The sequence below is a fragment of the Lonchura striata genome, chromosome 1A, assembly GCF_050655825.1.
Source record: "Lonchura striata isolate lonStrDom1 chromosome 1A, ASM5065582v1, whole genome shotgun sequence".
In the NCBI taxonomy this organism is placed as follows: Eukaryota; Metazoa; Chordata; class Aves; order Passeriformes; family Estrildidae; genus Lonchura; species Lonchura striata.
Genome location: NC_140741.1, coordinates 30,401,596 through 30,421,666, shown reverse-complemented (window position 1 = coordinate 30,421,666; position 20,071 = coordinate 30,401,596). Strand labels below are relative to the sequence as shown.

Below are 20,071 nucleotides of genomic sequence, written 5' to 3'. Positions count from 1 at the left end.
TTTCCTCATATCTAATCTAAACCTCCCTGGTGCAACTTGAGGACAATTTCTTCTGTCCTATCATTTGTTACTTGGGAAAAGAGGCTGATCCCCACTGGATTACAATCTCCTTTCAGGTAGTTGGAGAGAACATTAAGATCTCACTTGAGCCTCCTTTTCTCCAGGCTAAACAATCCCAGATACCTTAGCTGTTCCTCATTAGAGAAAAAATATATACAAATACAAAAAGTCAAGAAATCTGATGTTAAAACTAAAATAAAAATACAACTTAACAAGCTCAAAGCACTTTGTCTTCTTTATGTCTGGAATTTTAATTAAAATTTTAAACAAAAATAAGCATGACATCAGAAATGTAGCTATTACAGTAGGGCAAAGGAGAGTGATGCTTGTTTGATATGGTATTAGTAAGTTAATAATGTGATAAATCTACTTATTACTTAGCATTAATCCAGAAACTATTGAGAAGCACTTGATAAAATCTGCCCTTAGAGAAATTACTTTCTCCTTGTTTGAGGAACACATCTAATTGGGTTTGAAAATGGCATCTGATCCGCTAATCTGACAATTTTGAATGAATTGGGTCTCTCATGTTTTATATACTGATAAATCTACAACTGCTGGGCTTTTGGTAGCCTTCTCATTTTTAACAGTTTTTGAGATTAATCAATGCATATTTGGACACACACACTCTCTCTCATCTTGATTAATCCATTAAAGTTAATGCTTTAGACCTCGTCTGCAGCAGAATCTCCTTAAAAACCTGGTAAGGCAAGTTAATCATGGAACCGGAATGATGCCACATCACAGTCCTTAATATGCCCCTTCAGATAACCTGATTACTAGATCATAAATATTAGGTAATTATTTTTAAGAGACAAGGATCTGAGTTTTCAATTTAAACTTTGCATTACTAACTGCAAGAATTACCTTACTTTGGTCAACTACGCAAGAATATGAAAAAATACAACTAAATTACTAGTAGACTTCAGTTCAGTGTACAAGCAGTGAAGAACATTTCTAGTCAAGTAATGTTTGTAATATAAATATAAATAAGTGACCTAGAGCAAGTAAAAGAAAATAAGAGTAGTATCAATGGTAAAGACACTGGTACACAATAAACACATCAAATAAAGAGTGCAATTATGGGACTATCCCATTTTTTGTCTTTGCCCTCACACAGAAGAAACTTATTTTGCTGCTTCTGAACAAAATTAATTAAAGTCCACTAAATAGTTTCCAGTACTGCACAATAGTACCAGTTACTGAACGTATGGTAAAATTACTGATAAAACAATGATAAAATGTGAGTGATAATTAAAATAATCTCCTTATAGCACAGGAGTGTCCTGCAAAAATTTAACTCCAGGTATCAAAGAAGTCCAAAAAAACAACTTTCTGCATCCAGTAGAGTTTTAAAATCTAGGACATTTTAAAATACATTTTATGTCTCCAGCAAATACTCTGTTTAAAAAATCCTCAATAAAGCTGTATTTTTTTAATCAGCTATTCAGGGTTAAGGAAGATGCTGTCCATCTATTAAACCAATAAAGCACTCAGGTGAATGTTACCTTATGTGGAATTTTTATTTCTTCAGGTACTCCCTATAGGTGAAATCAGTGTTTTGGATAAATGTATATAAAAATATATAAGCATATATAAGCACATGTAACTTGCCAACAAGTTGCAATTAAAACATAAAAGAACACAGGAAATGTCTTTCACATTCTAATTTAATATTTGTTTTAGAAAACTTTATTCCCTACCAAAAGCTGAACCAGGTGAAAGACATATCACACTCAAAGGAATTTCAGAAGTTTTAATTATAAATATATCCAATATTCTTAACACTACTTTGGTTTTTTTTTAATCATAGAACACTCATTGTATGTACATAAAAACAGTGGACTGCCACTTCAGTAATATGCATCAGGTGAAGACATCAATTCTAATATTTTGAGAAGTTTTGATGGATGAAAAAATAAAAGCCATCATGTCATAAAAATTTGAAGTATTAAATTCTAGTCATTAAAAAAATCCAAAGTGTTAAGTCATGTCAGTTAGACCAAGATATCCTCAAATCTAGAAACATTCAGAGCCACGCTATTTCCTTAAAAGAAAAGTAAATAAATTTAAAAAAAAATAAATTTTAAAAACCAAAAAAACCACGAGAAAATTAGGGAAAGGGGGGGGGGGGGGGGGGGAAGGAATGGAAAAAAAAAAAAAAGAAGAAAGGCTACAGAAATTATCATTTCCTTCTCTAGAATAGGGCTTTTAAGTAATTTGAACAGAGGTTGGCCAGTAAGGCACTTTGTTTATAGCAATTTAAAGCAGAGAAATACATACGTTTCTGAGGTATTTCAATGGAAAGAGGCAAATTATGACGAGCACCTGAGTCACAACTATAATAAACAATTAGGAGAAGCACTATAGAGCCTGTTAAAGAGAAAAGACAAATTGTTAAGAAAAGCCTTCCTTTGAACAGAAATCAGCAGGAGGGAAGAAATCTCAGAAACCTGCAATAACTTCTAAGTGCAGATTGTTGGTATTTACCATTTTGTAATGCTTCTTTTGCAGTTCACCACCTTTTCCACTGATTAAGAGAATTCATATTCCCGACACAGGTAATTTTTGATGTTGGTTTTATTTCCTGGTTTGAAGTGTCTGAAATAATAGAAGACTTGACTGCAGCTGCTAGCAGTGATATTTTTTATAGTATGCAACTACTTCTGTGCCATACTCTATGATAAGACATGCCAGCATATGGGAGTATTTGTTGGTGAAAACATGTTGAGATAGTAATGAAAAACTGTGGAAGGAGCCAAACTTTATTTTATCTTGTTCACAATGCTTTTCTTAAGGAATGGTCTCTGGCATTTACTCCCTCAGGCAATGTCTCAAGGATCAGTGACTGGCCCAGACCACAAATGTGTCAGGGATCACCTTGATAAGTGGGCTGGAGAGCAGGTCAGGGCACAAACTGTTGCCCTGGCTCTCTTACTTACTATAAAGACCCCTGCTACAGAGCCAGCAGGACACAGAGATGGTAGATGGACAAGAAATTGTCCAAAGGGTTTCACTATTTTTACTAACAAAGAAAGAACAGTAAAGTTTGGAAATCATGTTTGTATGCGATCATCCTTCTACCTGTTTTCTCCAAATTAAGACTGTATCAGAGATCACAGAACCACAGAATATGCTGAGTTGGAAGGGACTCACAAAGACCATTGAGTCCATCCACTGATGTCTGTCTTCCATCAATGTCATTCAAAACTGTTTTATTCACTGTAGCCCCTTTCTGCTTAGTTCCCAACTTCTCTCAATTGACTTCTACCAGTTTCTTCCCTTTCCTATCCATTCCTGGGCCCATGCTTAACAAAGAAAAATGCATTATTTCCCCAGTCTCTTTCTTGGAAAAGGATGAACCATATTTCGCCTCAAGCAAGCTGCTGTAATGAAAAAATTCATTCCAAAACCAGAAAGTTTAATAAAGTTAGAAACAATTAAAACCAAAGATCCATCTTTGTGGAAGACAACTAAAAGGTGTGTGGATAATATATGTAGCCTGTTGTATACTCAAAATAAAGAAACAAACCCCCCAAAATCCAACCATGCCTGACATATATTTGGCAGTGTAGTCTCATTGGATCAATTTATATTTTGAGACTAAAATTATCTTAAAAAACAGTTGCAAACATACCAATGCTGGGCATATTTTGAACACTTAGCAAAAAATAAGAAAGAAAAAAGAAAAAAAAATAGAATGAGATGACCTAATCAAAATGAAAACCCCAAACATTTCCTGCCTCACAGGTCACCTAATACTCTGAACCCTGCCCTGTAATTCTTCTCAAGCCAGGGGACCTTTGGACACTGGAAAATAAATAACCTCATTTCCTCTTCAGCATGTTGCTGGATGTGCCACTAAATAGGAGAGATGTAGAGATGTGGCAGCTTTGACATAAAAATTGAGATAACTTACTTTTAAAAAAAAGGACAAAAAAAAAAAAAAAAGAACAACAACAACAAAAAAAACAACTCGCCAGAAGCAGACCACGTTTCTTTCCTTTTTGACACACTTATACAAACTATAGAAAACAGAACTATAATTTTTCCAAACATGAGACCACTGTTCCTAAAATAACAGCAAATGGTAAAATTACATGCTAAGTTGAGTCTCATATGGCAGCAAAACAAAGCTCTGGAAAACAAAGACCTTTAAAAGGACTGGAAAAATCTTTGTAGAAAATAAAGTTTTATAACTATGTGATGTCAGACAACAGTTTAAGCTCAGAGAATGCAAAATTATTATTACAGAAATAAGAAATTTATAGCCATCATTGATTTCCACAAAGTAAGGACATAAGTTTTACTAAAAAAACCTTTTGTTTTAATCCTTTAAATTAAGAGTTTTGCATCAGTACTTAACAGCCTGATTATATACAATAAATACTCTAGCTCCTGTACATGCAAAAACTTTAAAAACCCAAAAATGTCAAAATTAAATAGTTCATATATAAAGCTATCAAGTTAACGGAGTATCTGAGAGCTAAAGACCTCCATGTGACAAATGTGACTAATTTGTGAGAGTTAGTGTGAATGCTATTTTGGATATCTAAGATTCAACCAAAAGAACCTTGTTGCTGCCTTAGTGTGTACATACAGGTAACAGAAATGAGAGGGTTTACAGGATATGTGCTTTCATTGGATGTTATGAGACAGTGGTAATAATTACACTGTGAAAACAATACTTTAACTGTGATATATCTTGAAAAAAGTATCTCTTACTTTTCAAAGCATGCTAATAAGACACAGGATGGAAATTTTCTACATGCACCATTTTCATTTTCTCTTAGGGAATCTGTATTTCCATGAATCTGCCAAGACTACCTCATAAACCACATTACACAAAGAAATTATTGAGAGTTGACTAAATTATAATAACGGGATATCTGTAATATTCAATAAACTATATTATTAGAAAAAATCTGTAATAGTGCATGAATGGTAGTAATTGGACAATTGCAAATGCTTTATCTCAAAATATTACTTACTGTAATTATGGAAGGATATAAAAGTGCATCAAGAATTTCAAGGATAAGTAGAGGCCTTTATAAATAATACTACATATCTAAGTTTTATTCTTGTACTTCTCAGTACCAGAACTAATTTTAAAACTAAAACACAAACATTCTCCTTTAAATACTACATAATATACAATAATATAATGAAAAAGAAAACTTTCAAAATATAAATCAAATATGTTCCCTGTAACCTAAGTTTGAAAATAAAGTGATGTGATTTGTTTTGAGAGTTTGTAACTACCTCATTCACCGCTGTATGGAATGCATGAGAAAAAAGCAAATATACACTAGAAACATCCATTAATTATTGTGAATAAAAATTGTAAGGCTATAAGAGGATTTCTTGGAACTACACACAAATAAGTAACAGACAGGAAATAATAAAGGAGAAAAAAATAAAGACAAAGGAAAAAATTCCCTTCCATAAAGGAGAAGCATTTGAGATAAAGATTTTTTTTCATCTGTATTTTGCTTCAGGTGAGTACAGTACATATAATTGTTATAAGTGGAACTGCTATTAATTAGTGACTGCTTACCATTCAAAATATTTAAATGTTAATTAATGTTTAGAAAACTTACTGTTTTAAAATATACTCTTCTAATGCCTTGTCCTGATCTACAATTGTTTCAGAGGTTGTTGACTACATCATTATGAATACGAAGATGAAAACTAGAAAGTTCCATTTCACATAGTAAACTGCTAGGAATTTTGCTTTATTTTTTCCTTACTAATACGTTGCTTATTGCTGCTTCTTAATTATTGCTATAATCTATTTAGAGTATGCTCAAGGCCAGCACTAAACAGTTCAAATAAGAAACCTGACAAATAGTGAATGGTGCTCCAGGAGAATCTCGGAAATATATTAGAGATTTCAAAAAGACAAATGAGTTCATGTCTTCATTCTTTTTTTTTTCAAAATGTGGAGAAACAACCTATTAAACAACCTATTATAGCAACAGAAATAAAAGTTGAGAGAAACCGTTTTCTTGAAAGAGAACAGAACTGGAAAATATTTTGTTAGGCCTGTTGTAGGGCAGGGGATTTTCAATCATACAACATGCAAATGTTGCTAAAGAGATTTCAAAGAATCTGTGCTATTTTTTCCCATCATAACCTTAAATAAATTTATAAAAGCCACTGCTTTATATGCTGACTGAGTGAAAACCTTCAGATGCATCAGTTTATGTAGCAGAAATGGTCGCATATGAAACAGTATTTGTGAACTCAGATCTGACTTCTCTGCATGTAAACCAGCTTCCTCTTTCACACAGCTTTATAAATTCAGGGGATGAAGGAGTTATTAGTTTGAAAAGATAAATTCTAAAACAGAAGAATACTTTGAATTACTTTTAATATATTTTCTAGACACATGATAAACCCAAATCTAAATAATACCCCCAAAAAGCTCTGATAAAATCCCTCAAATCCCTCATAAATATAAAAACTTGAATTTTTTTTTTCTCTATGACAGATTTTTGATATAAAAATACAGTCAAAATACAGAGAACTAAGTAAAACAGATCAAGCTTTTTGCAGCTCAACATTCTTAAAACAACTCTCACACTGAAGTTTGTTCCTCTCTCTCTCTGCTTTGAAAGATTATTTATTGCAAAGATTGGAACTAAAAAATATTTGAACAAGAAAACTTACTGGGAAAGCCATTAACAGTAATCATGTTTTGTTAGCAAATATTCAATTTGTGCCCTAGACTCTCAAGCCATTTTACAAACATTTCCTGTTAAAACATTTTTATCAGTTGTATAGATTTACATGCCAACATTTACCAACACATATGCTTATCATCAGCCAATGTTACACAGTTACAGTTATTTAGTGATTACATCAGCTTGTTAGAATTATAATTGTCAACTCTTCCCCATGCTGGCATTTTTGGATCATCTTTTTTTATGCTGTTCACACTTCAGGACCCAATCCTGTTAACATGAGAAGTTTATTTAAAAAAAAAATTAAATTAGAAAATAAAATAAAATAAAATAAAAATTAAAAAAAACAACAAAACACTTCCTGTTAGCAGAACTAGGAAAACGATTCCATGGTGATGTGAAAATATTTCACTTCTGGGAGCAGACTAAGATCAACCTTGGCAAATAACATAAGAATTAATAAACAGTGTTGTTTCTGATCCTCCTAATTAATGAAGACCAAAATCAACAACGAAGCAAATGAGCTGTGCACAAGATCTGTCAAGGGCAAGACAGTCATGTGTGAGACAGATCCAAAATAAAGCTTGAAAATATTATGCATGGACAATCAAAAAAATTTTTAGGAGGTTACATCCATGCTGTATGCAGTACTCAACTGTTTCAAAGCACTTTTGGTCAAAAATAAAGAATAATACAAAAAAATCAAGAAATTATCACAGATGAGCTTTCTCTAGTAGGAAGGACACATTAAAGTATCAGGATCTGATTTACTGAAAATATGCCCTTTGTTATTACCTACTGTGGAACTTGTATCCTCTAATGTGATATACAAATAGGTAACTCCAAACTTGGTATTTCCTTAAAAATGTAAAAAAAGCTTGTAACATCTTTGAAACTAAAATACTTTTAAAGTGAAGTCCTAGAATCCATGAAGAACATTTTTGCTTCATACTAATTTCAGGTTAAACAGCATAGATGAGCACAAGTGCACTTTAACAGAAAGACATACACACTGCAACTCATCTAAGGACTTCAGATAGGTGTATTCCTTATCATGGAGCAAGGAAAGATTAAAATTAAATAAATTCTTGGTTTAGAACTTATGTGCCTTTTTGATAATGACTTTTCTAAGATATAGACTTACAACTCCTGTGTATTTTGCAGTGTCTGAAATATCATTGTTACCAGCGTAGTGAAAGGCTTAATTATGTAGGTGCAAAAATAAAATGACAATTTCAGAATGTGAACCTTGGGCTGGTCAACTGTCATATGATTAACTTCTGGCACTGGCCATAAACTTCAGACAGCTACTATTCAAGACATTTTGGAAGTTAAGCTTCCTTCAGCGTTCCTCAGACTGGACATACAAAATCACAAGCAACTATTAAACTAGGGGAATTATTTCAAAGGCTGTGGGATGTGATGTTCCATTCCAGCTGTGCAGGGTATTAACAGGAAACTCTAAGAACAAAGATCATGATGTTGATAATTTTGATAAATTAAACTCACATTGACACAGCTGACTGGATTCCAATACCTGAACTCAGTGCTGACAGCTACTCTATATGTCTCAGAAAGAGTAGAGGTCACACAATTAGATACAGGCTGTGACTGTTAGTTATGTATGAAAGAAAAGACACACTGACTCTTTGTTTTCATGGGTGTAACAAAAATGGCAAAATTAAAGCCAATGCAGACCTTATGAAGAAATAATAAATAATGGGGGGAGACATGGAAGTCTTTTCCCACAACTCTGCTCTGGATTGGACACAGTCTACCTATCATATATTTTACTTTGGGATAATATAAAATCTGAGTCTATAGAACACATATATATATATATATATAAACTCTTCAAGATGTGATTACAAAATGCATTTCATAAAATATCCTTTCTGGCACACTGTATGTTGTACCTATCTGATAGGTCTAAAGCTGATGGGCAGATGTTGCAGGTAACCCATATTACCCATCTCTCTAGAGCCTGTGTGTGCAATACCCAGCCATCTGTTTTCTGGACTCTGATCTCCCCAGTCTTTTAAGGTCAGCTCTATGAAGAATGGTGGCAGCAGTGGCTTGTCATCTAGTGAACAAGTATCACATCAGCTCCTCTACATTTTTTATACTCCCTGTGTAATACTGCATGGGTTATTTTAATTATAAGCCACCTTGTTAATTGCATTCTGTTTGTTGAGTTAAACCCATGTAAACTGGAAGTTCTCTAAAGAGATACAATAAATTTGTATTCCATAAGTATTTAGCAGTTTTCCAATTATGGCTAGCATCTGACAGGGAAAAGAAAACAAAGGCAAAAAATTCATAAGTCATACTTAAGTCTCTAATCATATTGGTAGCAAGTTTTCTGAATAGATAAAGAATTAGTATATTATTAAATGTAGTACTTAACAATAATAGTGATAGAAATGCTTTTAGATACTTAAAAATGTCATCCATAGAACTCTAGATTGTTCAGTGTACACCTGCTCTGACAATTCTTCTTTATAAGAATAGCTCTGTCTCATGTAAAATCTGCCTCACCAGTCTGACTTTCCTTTGATTTAGTTTTAATATCTTTATTCTATCTTACCTCTATGCTTTGGAATAAACCACATAAATAGAAATATTATAAATATTTCATCAATTATACATTATATTCTAAGATTTAAATATGACATCTTAAAAGAGAAAAGCTGTTTGGAATTTGCACAGAAACATGTTCTTGCATCTAAATGATTGTTCTAATGCTTTTATGGACTTCAGTAGTGTTTTCTTTCATCCCTTCTTAACTGCAGCATATGGAGTGGTGATTTGATCAAAACCTCTTACAGCTAGGTATCATATAAAGATAGATGAAGGCAGTGTCTTTTAGCAAGACAGTGTATAGACAAATTGAAAATGGAAAAAAAACAAGACAGTTAACTGCTTTACTAAGAAAACCCTCTCTTCTGAAGTATGCTTAAGATTTTTGTGTTCTTTTAGTTGATAATCTGTTGAATTAATTCACTGCAGACAACAACTAAAACAGGAAATATCACACAGGTTTCAAACAAACTTTGTTGCTTTTTGATCTTAACTATTAAGTATGAAGAAATCAGCCAGGAACTTATGAATTTCTTTTTAATGAAGATTTAAAAAAGCTATGAATATTAGGCACAGAATATATTATTTATCCATATTCTACTCAGCTGATAAGAAAGGGTGAGCTTTTTCAGTACACTAAATATCATAATTCTACAGGTGTCCAGAATGCACCATGAAGTAAATCAGCTTGTCTGCTGGCTGGGATTTAGACTGTCTTGCCAAAAGCCTTCCAGTTTAACTGAATAATTCATGATGTTTTATGATGTGGAGTACTGTCCACAAAAGAGACAAACAGACTCATTTTTCTTATGTCTTGAAATTGGACTCAAAATGGGAGGTTAAGAAGAGAGGAAAATATGGTTTTACTCTTGCATCTAAATAAGCTTCTCACCTTGTGAGAAATGCATTATACAGCTACTTGTGACCAGTCATGTCTTATGGTATAATTGCTCTGATGAAGATGTTGAGGAACTTGAAAGAACTAAAGTTTTCTGAGGAATGTTTTGTTATAACTCAGGAGGTAAACTGTAACAAAAAAAGTGACAGAAAACAGACCAAATTTTGTAGCCCACTATTTTTGGATCTGTTTTCCTACCTAATTCCTATAATGGAATGGTTATAATGGTTTTGTACTAAACATTACTTGTGCTCCTAAAACCTTTCTGCAGGATATAGCAAAGATGCTTCTTGGGTAACAATCTGATTCTCAGTAATTATTTCTTTAAGTTCTATGGCAATTTGCTTTAACAAATGGCACAATTTTTTTGTGTCATGCCTCTGTAACCTTTTACACATGACTACATTCAGTACGGCATTTTCTAAAGAAGAGAATGTTAGTAGAATGTCAGCAACACCAATGTTTTCATCTCCAAATTGTTCCCATAAGACCTATAGGGTGACTGGTACAATCTCATTACTAACAAATAATTTCAAAGATGTCTATAGCTCTAATCCACTGAAGCTGTGGTGAATTTCACTGAATTAAACCACTGAAAATTCAAATATGGAATTGCATGTAGATGCAAAGCAAGATGAGAAATAAAATTTCAAATACCTTACTACTACGTAAGTATATTCTTATGTGACTCAATGTATGTGAACTTTAATGCCTTATTTTTATATGCATGTAAGACATTTTCCTCTGATCTATAGGCTATTTGATGAGGAAAGATAATATAATAATCACAAAACCTGAAAAATATGTTTCTTATATGCTTTCAAAATAAAAATATTCATATTATTCCTATAATTTTCTAAACTCCAAAGTTGGGATTTAAAAGCAAAAGATTTGTCACTAACCAACGCAATGATCACTTTTAAAATTTGTTTTCATACTTCTGCATTACAAAAAATTTAATGTGTTTTAACAGAAAAAGAAAGAAAATATATTAAAATGCTCTAAATAGATTATCCTAGACTTTTACCTTCCCATTCCTTGTAAGATAAAATAATATATGACAGAAAAATTCTTATTCAGAATGTTACTTAAAATTTTTAATTTAACTTTAGTTTTTAAACAGTGTTCAAACTGATGTGGATGAGTCTTTTCATTCAGGTAAAAAGCAAGAGGATAAAAAAAATGTCCTTAAGTTGCACCACAGCATGCTTAGATTGGATATTAGTTAATATTTCTTCACCAAAAGGCAAAAGGATTACTAAGAATTGAAAGAGGCTGCCTGGGGAAGTGGTGGAGTCATCATCCCTGAGGGTATTTAAAAGACATGTAGATGTGGCAGTTAAGGAAGTGGTTTAGTAGTGAATTTGACAGTGTTAAGTTAGTGGTTGGACTCGATGACCTTAGACATCTTTTCCAACCTAAAATGATTCTATGATTCTACCACTGATCCTCTCAATTTGGTGATATCTGCAGACTTGACCATTGGCTCCTCCAGATAATTAATAAAGGTGTTAACAAGACTGTCCACAGATACCTGCATTTCATGACCATATATGGTGCTCTGGTTCCTCCAGCCTATTTACCAGATTCCATGTCTTTCTCTACTTTCACTTGAGGCAGATATTGCTATTTTTTTGTCACTTCTGAGGTCCCCCTTCACATAACTCAGAAGCATTTGCTTTCTACTCTTGATTGCTACTTCCTCACTTGTCCCCCAAATTCCTGGTTTAGAAGAATCTTGTTACCATGTTGGCCAGACTGTTGACAAGGATGTTGACAAGGATATTTACTGTTGACAAGGATGTTCTTGCCCCACTTTCTCAGGTGGATCCTCTCTCTCTACACTGGAGTCCTCAGTGCTCACAATCAATCTCATGGCCATAAAAGCTAAATCCCTGTTGTTGGCACAAGCTGTTGAACTAGGTGTTATACAGCAAGATTCATCTGCTTGCACCTAAGCTTTTCTTTTGTATCAGCAGGACTGAAGAGAGAACATCTGGGGCCCCAGGTCCTTCAATCCTAGAGTTCTGTAGTGATTCTTGGTGTGCTACAGCCTTTCCCTGGCAGAGCAATTTAGGCAATCAAATGTAGAAAGCTTCCATACCAGCAATTTTCACATTGGAGATACCACAGAAAAGCTTTTAATAGGAAGTGATTTCCAAGACTTTCATTAGCAAGGGGAATTACTATGTGATTTTTTGCCTTGTCTTATCCATTTTTTTCCCCTAGCTTCTTTGAAATGACTTAAGGTGATCATAAATTACTAGGCTGTTCAGGAAATACCATTTCCACATGCAGAAAGTCATAAAAAAAATACTGATTAAGGTTTAGCCTGGTTCAGCCTGATTTGCTGACGTTAACAATACTTAAATGCATACTTTCACCTCAGACTGAGTTTACCACCAAGCTATGAGGATATGACAATTATTTAATCCAATACGGAATTTCAGTTCACATCATGGAATGTGATTCCATGAAGAACATATTAATACAATTATACAAAGGGGCTGATTCATTCATTTTTGGAAGTATGGAATTAAAGACAAATTAAATTAATAAAACCTGTCTGTGTGAAACTTGGCTGTAACCATCTGCTTAAGAAACAAGTGGTATATGTTATGGTACATGTAGTTGCTTCACTGAACAATATGTGAAAAAAAAAAAAATAAATATTTCCTTGTAGCTTGACATATATAAAAAAAGCTAATTTGTTTTCTCATAAGCACAAGGAATAAAAATTATCTTACAGCATGTTGGAAAAAGAAGGAAATATTTTTTTACTCTTATAAGAAGAATTCCTACTTTAACTGAGTTTTGTATCTGACGATGCCTCTGAATAGCCATTATATTATCAGTAATATATTATGTTAGAAAATTGTCCAGATATTTTAGCTTTCAATCACAAAATGCAGATGTTAGGCATAAGCATTACACTAAATAGAATCAATATTAAAATGAGTAAAGAAATCACTGTACAAGTCCAATGAAATTTCTGTTTTCTCATGCAGTCTATAGTAATCCTACTCTCATTTAGAAGCACAGCAATTTTTACATTCATCCCTCATAGCTAATGCTATCAGTGGTGTGTAAAAATAATAACATTGCTGTAGACTTCAGAAATAAATTGTTTAGATAGGATTTTGTCATTTTTCTTATTCTTCCCAATTCCATTCTGTTAATGGGGCACCTCTAGCAAAGGTTATATAAGATGTGTTTGGTAGAATGGTTTCAGCTGCCTTGCTGCCTTTCTTGGTACTATGGTCTGCAGCAGAAGCAGCAGCAAGGCGCACTCTACTGTGTTCAAGCAGGGTAAGAGGTGAGCTGTGTGCCAGTCTGAGCAATGCCAGGAGGGGAAGCAGCATGTTGTACAAGGGGACTTTGCTGCATTTGCTGCTACTTCACATGCGCCTTCCCGCAAACTCCTTTGATTTCTTCTTAACCCAAGCAACATTTCTGAAAATCTGAAGTTTAAGAGACTTTCAATCTACCCAATGACTCAGCTGACTAACACAATTCTTCCTATGCCACCTAACAAAATATAGTATTAAAATATTAGATATTTTTAATCACTCATAACTAGCTGTGACAACAAAAAAAATCCTTGCCCTTGCTGCCATCTGTTTTCTAACATACACTACATGCTGATACTCCATTTAGACATCAAGAAGCTGAAACATTTATAGCAGGACATGAAAAATACCTAGTAATTTTTGGGTAACAAACCCAAATTGTGCAGGCAGAGCACGTGCTATGGCAGTGTTGAGCACCAGTGCTTATTACATTACTAACTGCAATTAGGTGTTCTTGTTCTTCTACAGTGGCACTGAGATGTGTTTAGACAATGTTTGTATTCCTTCACTCCTGTTCAAATAACTCGTTGGAAAAATGAAAATGGAATATATGACTCCTGACAAGTGTTTTCAGTTGCTGTCTTGCTCCGGAAGTGAGATATCTGCTGTTGTCAAATATTTTGCTCCAGCATCGTAATACCAGTACTGGTAACCCCAGCAGCACAACATCAGCTACAAGACACCCACATTTATCCTAGCTACTGTCATCTTAACTGCTGAAAATTATTAATCAAAAGGAATGATGTTCTGTACTCTCATGTCTCTTCTGTCAAACCCTAAAATCATGAATTCTAAAGCATAATATAGGAGCATGAATAAAGGCTGTAAATGCTGCATGTGTACAGATATAATTTGTATGTGAAGGACTCAAGCACAAAGTTGGCAAATATAAGTACTGTACCCACAGAAACAAATCTTATATGTGATTGTGCTCTATTAGGGTGTTAAGATTAATTCCTTCTTACACTTGTACGCACAAGGGGACAAACCATAATTAATTTGCTACAGAAGCAATTCCAAATGTTAACTCTGTAAAAGATAAAATGTGAAAAAAAAAAATTAAAGAGAGTGTAGCTTTTAAAATTAAGGTAGTATTATTTTATGCACTAGGAGCTCTGGTTCATTTTGACAGATTGATCTTCATAATTCATTGAGATTGTTATGATGTCACAAACAACCCAACATGGTAGTGGTATTGTAGTAATCCATATTACTGGCAAACCACGATCTGAGACTGTAACCCTGTGTTGGGATTCAAGGGAAAATGATAACATTCCTGCAGCTGACATCCATATACAAATCTTACCATTCTTCAAAGAATGCACCATTCATCTTCATATAGAAAAAAAATCTTATAGGTACTTCTTCAATCAGGAAAATCCTACAAACTGAGGAAAATTTACAGAAGCCTCAAATCTTTAAATGCTATATTTTTGCATTATTTAGAATTTATAGCAGCAATTTTTAGCCTAGTTTTTCATAACATGGAAATAAATTATCTCGTAGAATATAATCAGCAGTCACCAGTCTGATATTCGAACCACAGCCCAAAAAACCTCAGGAATTACTTTAAAATGTGATGACCAGAAAAGAAGTCCCCATTATTCCTACCTATTAATTTTAGATTCCATAGGTTTAAGAAAAGATTTGTGTATCCTACTGCACAGAAAATGGGTCTTGCACATAGGGATCTCTTAATTACACACATTCCTAAAAAGGAAGCTTTGCTGGAGTGTGGGACCTATCCTGGCTTTGAAATTTTTGGTAATAAGGTTACAGTTATAAGAAAAGCTTACTGTATACTTAGGGAGACACTGAACAGTAATTTCATCATTCATTATTTTCAAAGATCAAAGATTATTATCTTATAGAAACAGACTAACATTTCCAAGCCAGCATTTCAGCTGTATGTCTTCTTCAAGTGACAGAACTGATAGATGCATTACAAAAAACAATGTTTTCATTTTTTGAAAAATTTTCATGAGGTTCCTCGTTCCTTGTTCCTGTAACAAAACATCTGGAAGAATTGGATTTTTACATATGAAGACATTTTTTATCCAATCTTCTGATTCTGAAACAAATTACAGGATCTTTGAAGAAAATTAAACTAGTGAAATCTTTAAAATCTATTTTTGAATTTTTAAAGATAATGTGAAGATAGGACTTTGTTTTTCCTCCCTGAACTAAAAATATACTTTAAATAAAGCTTCTCCCTACTTCACCACAAAACTTAAAAGTAATAATTTGTTTAAGGACATTTTCCAGGACATAAACTATGTGAGAAATAAAGAATTAATTGGGAGAAAACTCAACTGTGCCACTGCCTGAAGTGCTAACTGTCAATCTTCAGGTGAGATTTTACCAAAGAGCAGACAAGAATGTGTCATGAAAACATAACACATTACAGCACAGAAGAAATTGCAGTAGTTTTTGTCATAATGTAGAAAATTACAAGCTAGCTCTGTCTGCCTTCAACAGCACACACATAGGAGTTCATGCTGTGAGTGACTGGATTATCTGAACGCTCAGAGGAGACTGCAGAACATGGGTCTTGTTTTAGGCACAAGGCTGGAACCAAAGCCAGAGAAACAGGCATGCCACCAACTCCTGAAGAAGACTAACTGCACAGGAGATTTGTATGTAGAAAAGATAGTCTTTGAAAAATTTATGTAAATTCTACTTGCAAAACAAGAAGGATTTAAAGCTATTATACTGTGAAATACTGAAAGAAATCTTGAAAAATAACTTCACTACCAGTCTTTTCAGTGATGCTTCTAAATCCATATACTTGGCAGTTCACAGAAACAAAATACTAGTACCATGCTCTTAGTTCTAATTCACCATCAGTCCATTTCTTGTTTGCTTAATCACTGAGCTCACATGCATCTGAGGAATGCTAACACAAACACTCTAAAAGAGCAAGTGTGGTCCATATATGTGACATATTACATGCATTTTGAACACTGTCATTTAACTACTACCCTTTGTAAAAGTTACTTTCTCCACCTTCACTGGTTTTCTTGTACCTTCCTCAAAAGACAGTCGTCTACAGAAGACTTAGAAATACCACTAGTCACTTAAAAAAAAAAAAAATACAGAAGAAATATATCTGCAAAAGAAAAAATTGCTTGAAATCCAGAAACTTAACCGTATCCTGAACAAATCATCCTCATTGCTGGAAAAATGGGATAATGAAGGGATTTCTACCAGGATACAATAGTTGGAAGAGAATTCATAGAACTAATATTTCCTGTTTGCTATGAAATGTAAGCTATTCTAATAATGTCTTAAGAGAATAATTTTTTACTTCATATGTAAAATTAAGATAAGTTTATTGGGGCATGTGATTATGTTACTTTGTTAATATGGAAAGTAAATGTAAAGCTAATTGTTGAGAAATGAAATCCCTTGGAAATACTTCATAGATCTACTTCTGTGAATTTCTTTCAAGCATAGCTTAAACGGAACAAAAAGGAAGTATTTGCATGTGCTGATTGGCATAGGGATGGTCCTGGAGGAGTTGGTACTTGAGCATACCAATGTGAAATAAAATCAAATTAGCATGCTAAGGAAATTAACACTAATATAAATACATTCCTGAATAGTCCCAGATAGCTAATCCCTGGGAAGAATAACTTAAATTCTGTTTTTATTTATGAAAATGGATTCTAATAGAGTTCCACTTGCTAAAAATGTTCAGAGCCTTAGGCTATGCCTAAAGGCAGAGACACTATATGTATTGAGAATCCTAACTATTTCAAGTATTTCTTCTTAAAGCTACCTTAAAAGTGGCAAAATTTTAATACCATATAATGAGCTTGACATTCAGTTCCATTAACTGCATATATAATGAACTAATTTCCTGTTTTAATTATTTGATAGATCTAATTAAATTACAATTTAAAATACTATTAATCTTTGCTATATCAGCAGCAGTGAATGAAGACACCTCAAAGACAATAGGTTTTATCTTCTTTCAAAAAGCTTCAAACAAAACTAAACCAACTTGTTCTAGCATTAATTTGGAAATGAACATAAAAGCACTTAGCACCTAAATATCTGTAAAAGGACAACAAATATCCAAGAAGAATAAAGAATTAAACACCTATGCATCTATAAAGCTGGAATTTTACTCTAATAGAATTAAAAGTTTTTGATGCCAAAAATGTATAAGCTAGATTTAAAAAAAACAATGCATAACAAACATTAAACAAAAAAAAAAAGTTTTACAATGCCATGGAAAGATAATTTTTTAAGAATATGAATTCCGAAACGGAACTTTTTCTCTGTCTCTTATTCCAAAATTTATTTTAATGTTTGACTAATCCAAAATCGTTGCTTATTTTCTATACAGATGATCACCAGAGAGTTATTTTAACATGTCACACACAAAACCCAAAGTAAATAAGCTGTCAAAATAACTATTTTCTTCAGCTTGTATCAAACATGTCAACATGCCATCTCAGTGACATGAGGTCATAAGTAATTTTGGCTAGAAGCTCAGATTTACAATCACTTATTTTACAAAGCCATTTAAGTAATTGTGAGATTACTTATAATTTGCTGATGGTAAAATATCCTACTGTTTTAGTGTATATTGACTTAAAAGAAACCATCTTGACTCCTCAGAGTTTGAACTGACTCATATTGTAACTGACAAATTTTCAGGTACAGTATTTTTATTAAGGGTAAAGGATTCTTGCAAACAGGAAGTAGCAGTACACATTTTTTGTGTAAATTTGCATGAGCTAATAGTAGATGTAAAAGGCAGCCTCAATTACATTTCCATCCCTTGATAATCATAACAATTTTTCAGCTTGCAATAAATTAAAGCTTGCATTACAGAAAATAAAACAAATGACAAGGAAAAATTTTTAAAAATCAAAATATGGAAAGCAATCAAGTTAAGTGCCGGTCAGCAAAGTCAACTGATTATTCTACAATAAAAATAAACTTTCTAAAAGTAATTGACTACTTACATCAGGCTAGAAAAAGACCCAATATACTGATAACAATTCCTAATCCAATAGAAATGTCCTTTTCCAAACAACAGTGAGTGATATTATTACTTTATATTACATGAATTAACTTATCATAGGCATGTTCTCTTTGCTTTTTGCATTCCTACAAAGGGGTATGGAGATCAGAAAAAGTAAATTAAAAAAAGCCAAGGACAACCTAAAGTTTAATAGTTTGACTCAGAAAAAACTGCAAAACTGTGAGACTTGTTTAGTGTTAATAAACAACATAAAATATAGATGAACAGAAATCAGAATGTCCAAAGCCAGGAAAATGTGATGCTACAGCTTTTACTGAGCTGGAACTGTAGAGGTGTATATGCTGATGTCAATACATTACTCTGAGTGGTAGAAAGAAAATTGTGAAAGCTGCAAAGAGACCTTATACTGCTGTGAAATCAGATGATAAATTGGCAACCGAAATCCAATGTCAATAAAAACAAAGTAATGCACATGGAAAAAAAAATAGCTCTAGCTATAGATATACAGGAATGTACTCTAATTTAGCTATTATAATCTCAGAGAGAGATCTGGAAATCAAACCAGAAATGTTTCAAAGTAAACATCAAGCCAGGGCTCAGTAACTGTCAGAATTGGAGACAGAATTGGAGACAGAATGATACAAGTAACTAAAAAAAGAACAGAGAACAAAACAGGAAAAATAAAAGCATACCATTGCACAGCTACATAAGCCCCAGTATCTACCTTGGCAGTTTCAAAACTGAAAAGATGCAGTTGAAAGAAAAGTGCTCACAGAAAGGAACAAATAAGGTCTTATTACTGGAACACCTAATGAGGACATGTGTATATGTACACATACACAATTATAAGCACCACAGGAAAAGTGAGCCATTGCTTACAGCAAGAGACAATAAAAGAACAAAGGACTTAATACAAAACTTAATAACACAACAAACTCTGAAGACTTTGAAGAGACAACCCAGTGGCTGAAGGCCTGGCAGAGGATGCAGTGTCTTCACCAGTAACTTGTTTAAAAGTACCAGTGTTAAAGGAGTACTGCTAAATTCTTGCTGCCCTCATTAGCTTCAGTCTCCAGCATAACAGAAAAATGGACTACAGAGAGCTGCTATCTTCTAGCTTTGCCTTCTAAGCTAATGTATTATGACCATTATTGGACATTGCTCAACCTTCACCAAGAAGACTTCTTTGAACTTAGTCATAAACTCCTGAAAAGATCATTAGTCAGTATTATGATGGGGCAGAAGGATGAAGAATAATGGATTTTAGCATTTGATTAACTATTTTGGAGTTATCAGCAAGCAAACATTTACTCTCAAGCAGATACGAGATGTCATTCCTCTCTCATTTGTAAAACTGCAAATAGTTTTCAATTAAATTACCTATCTCTCTATATGAGATATTTAGTATCACATGGTCTATTTTACCCATCCTGACATTGAGCATACTTCAGTTTTCTCCACTCTAAACACTCCATCCACTCACTTTGTCTCATGAAGC

The 20,071-nt window shown here is 33.4% G+C and overlaps 1 protein-coding gene across 11 annotated transcripts in view; it reads right to left on the bottom strand.

Annotated features, from left to right (window-relative positions):
• Positions 1–20,071, bottom strand: part of TAFA5 (TAFA chemokine like family member 5) — a 475,974-nt gene that overhangs the window by 216,460 nt on the left and 239,443 nt on the right. The gene's annotated exons all lie outside the window — the stretch shown is intronic.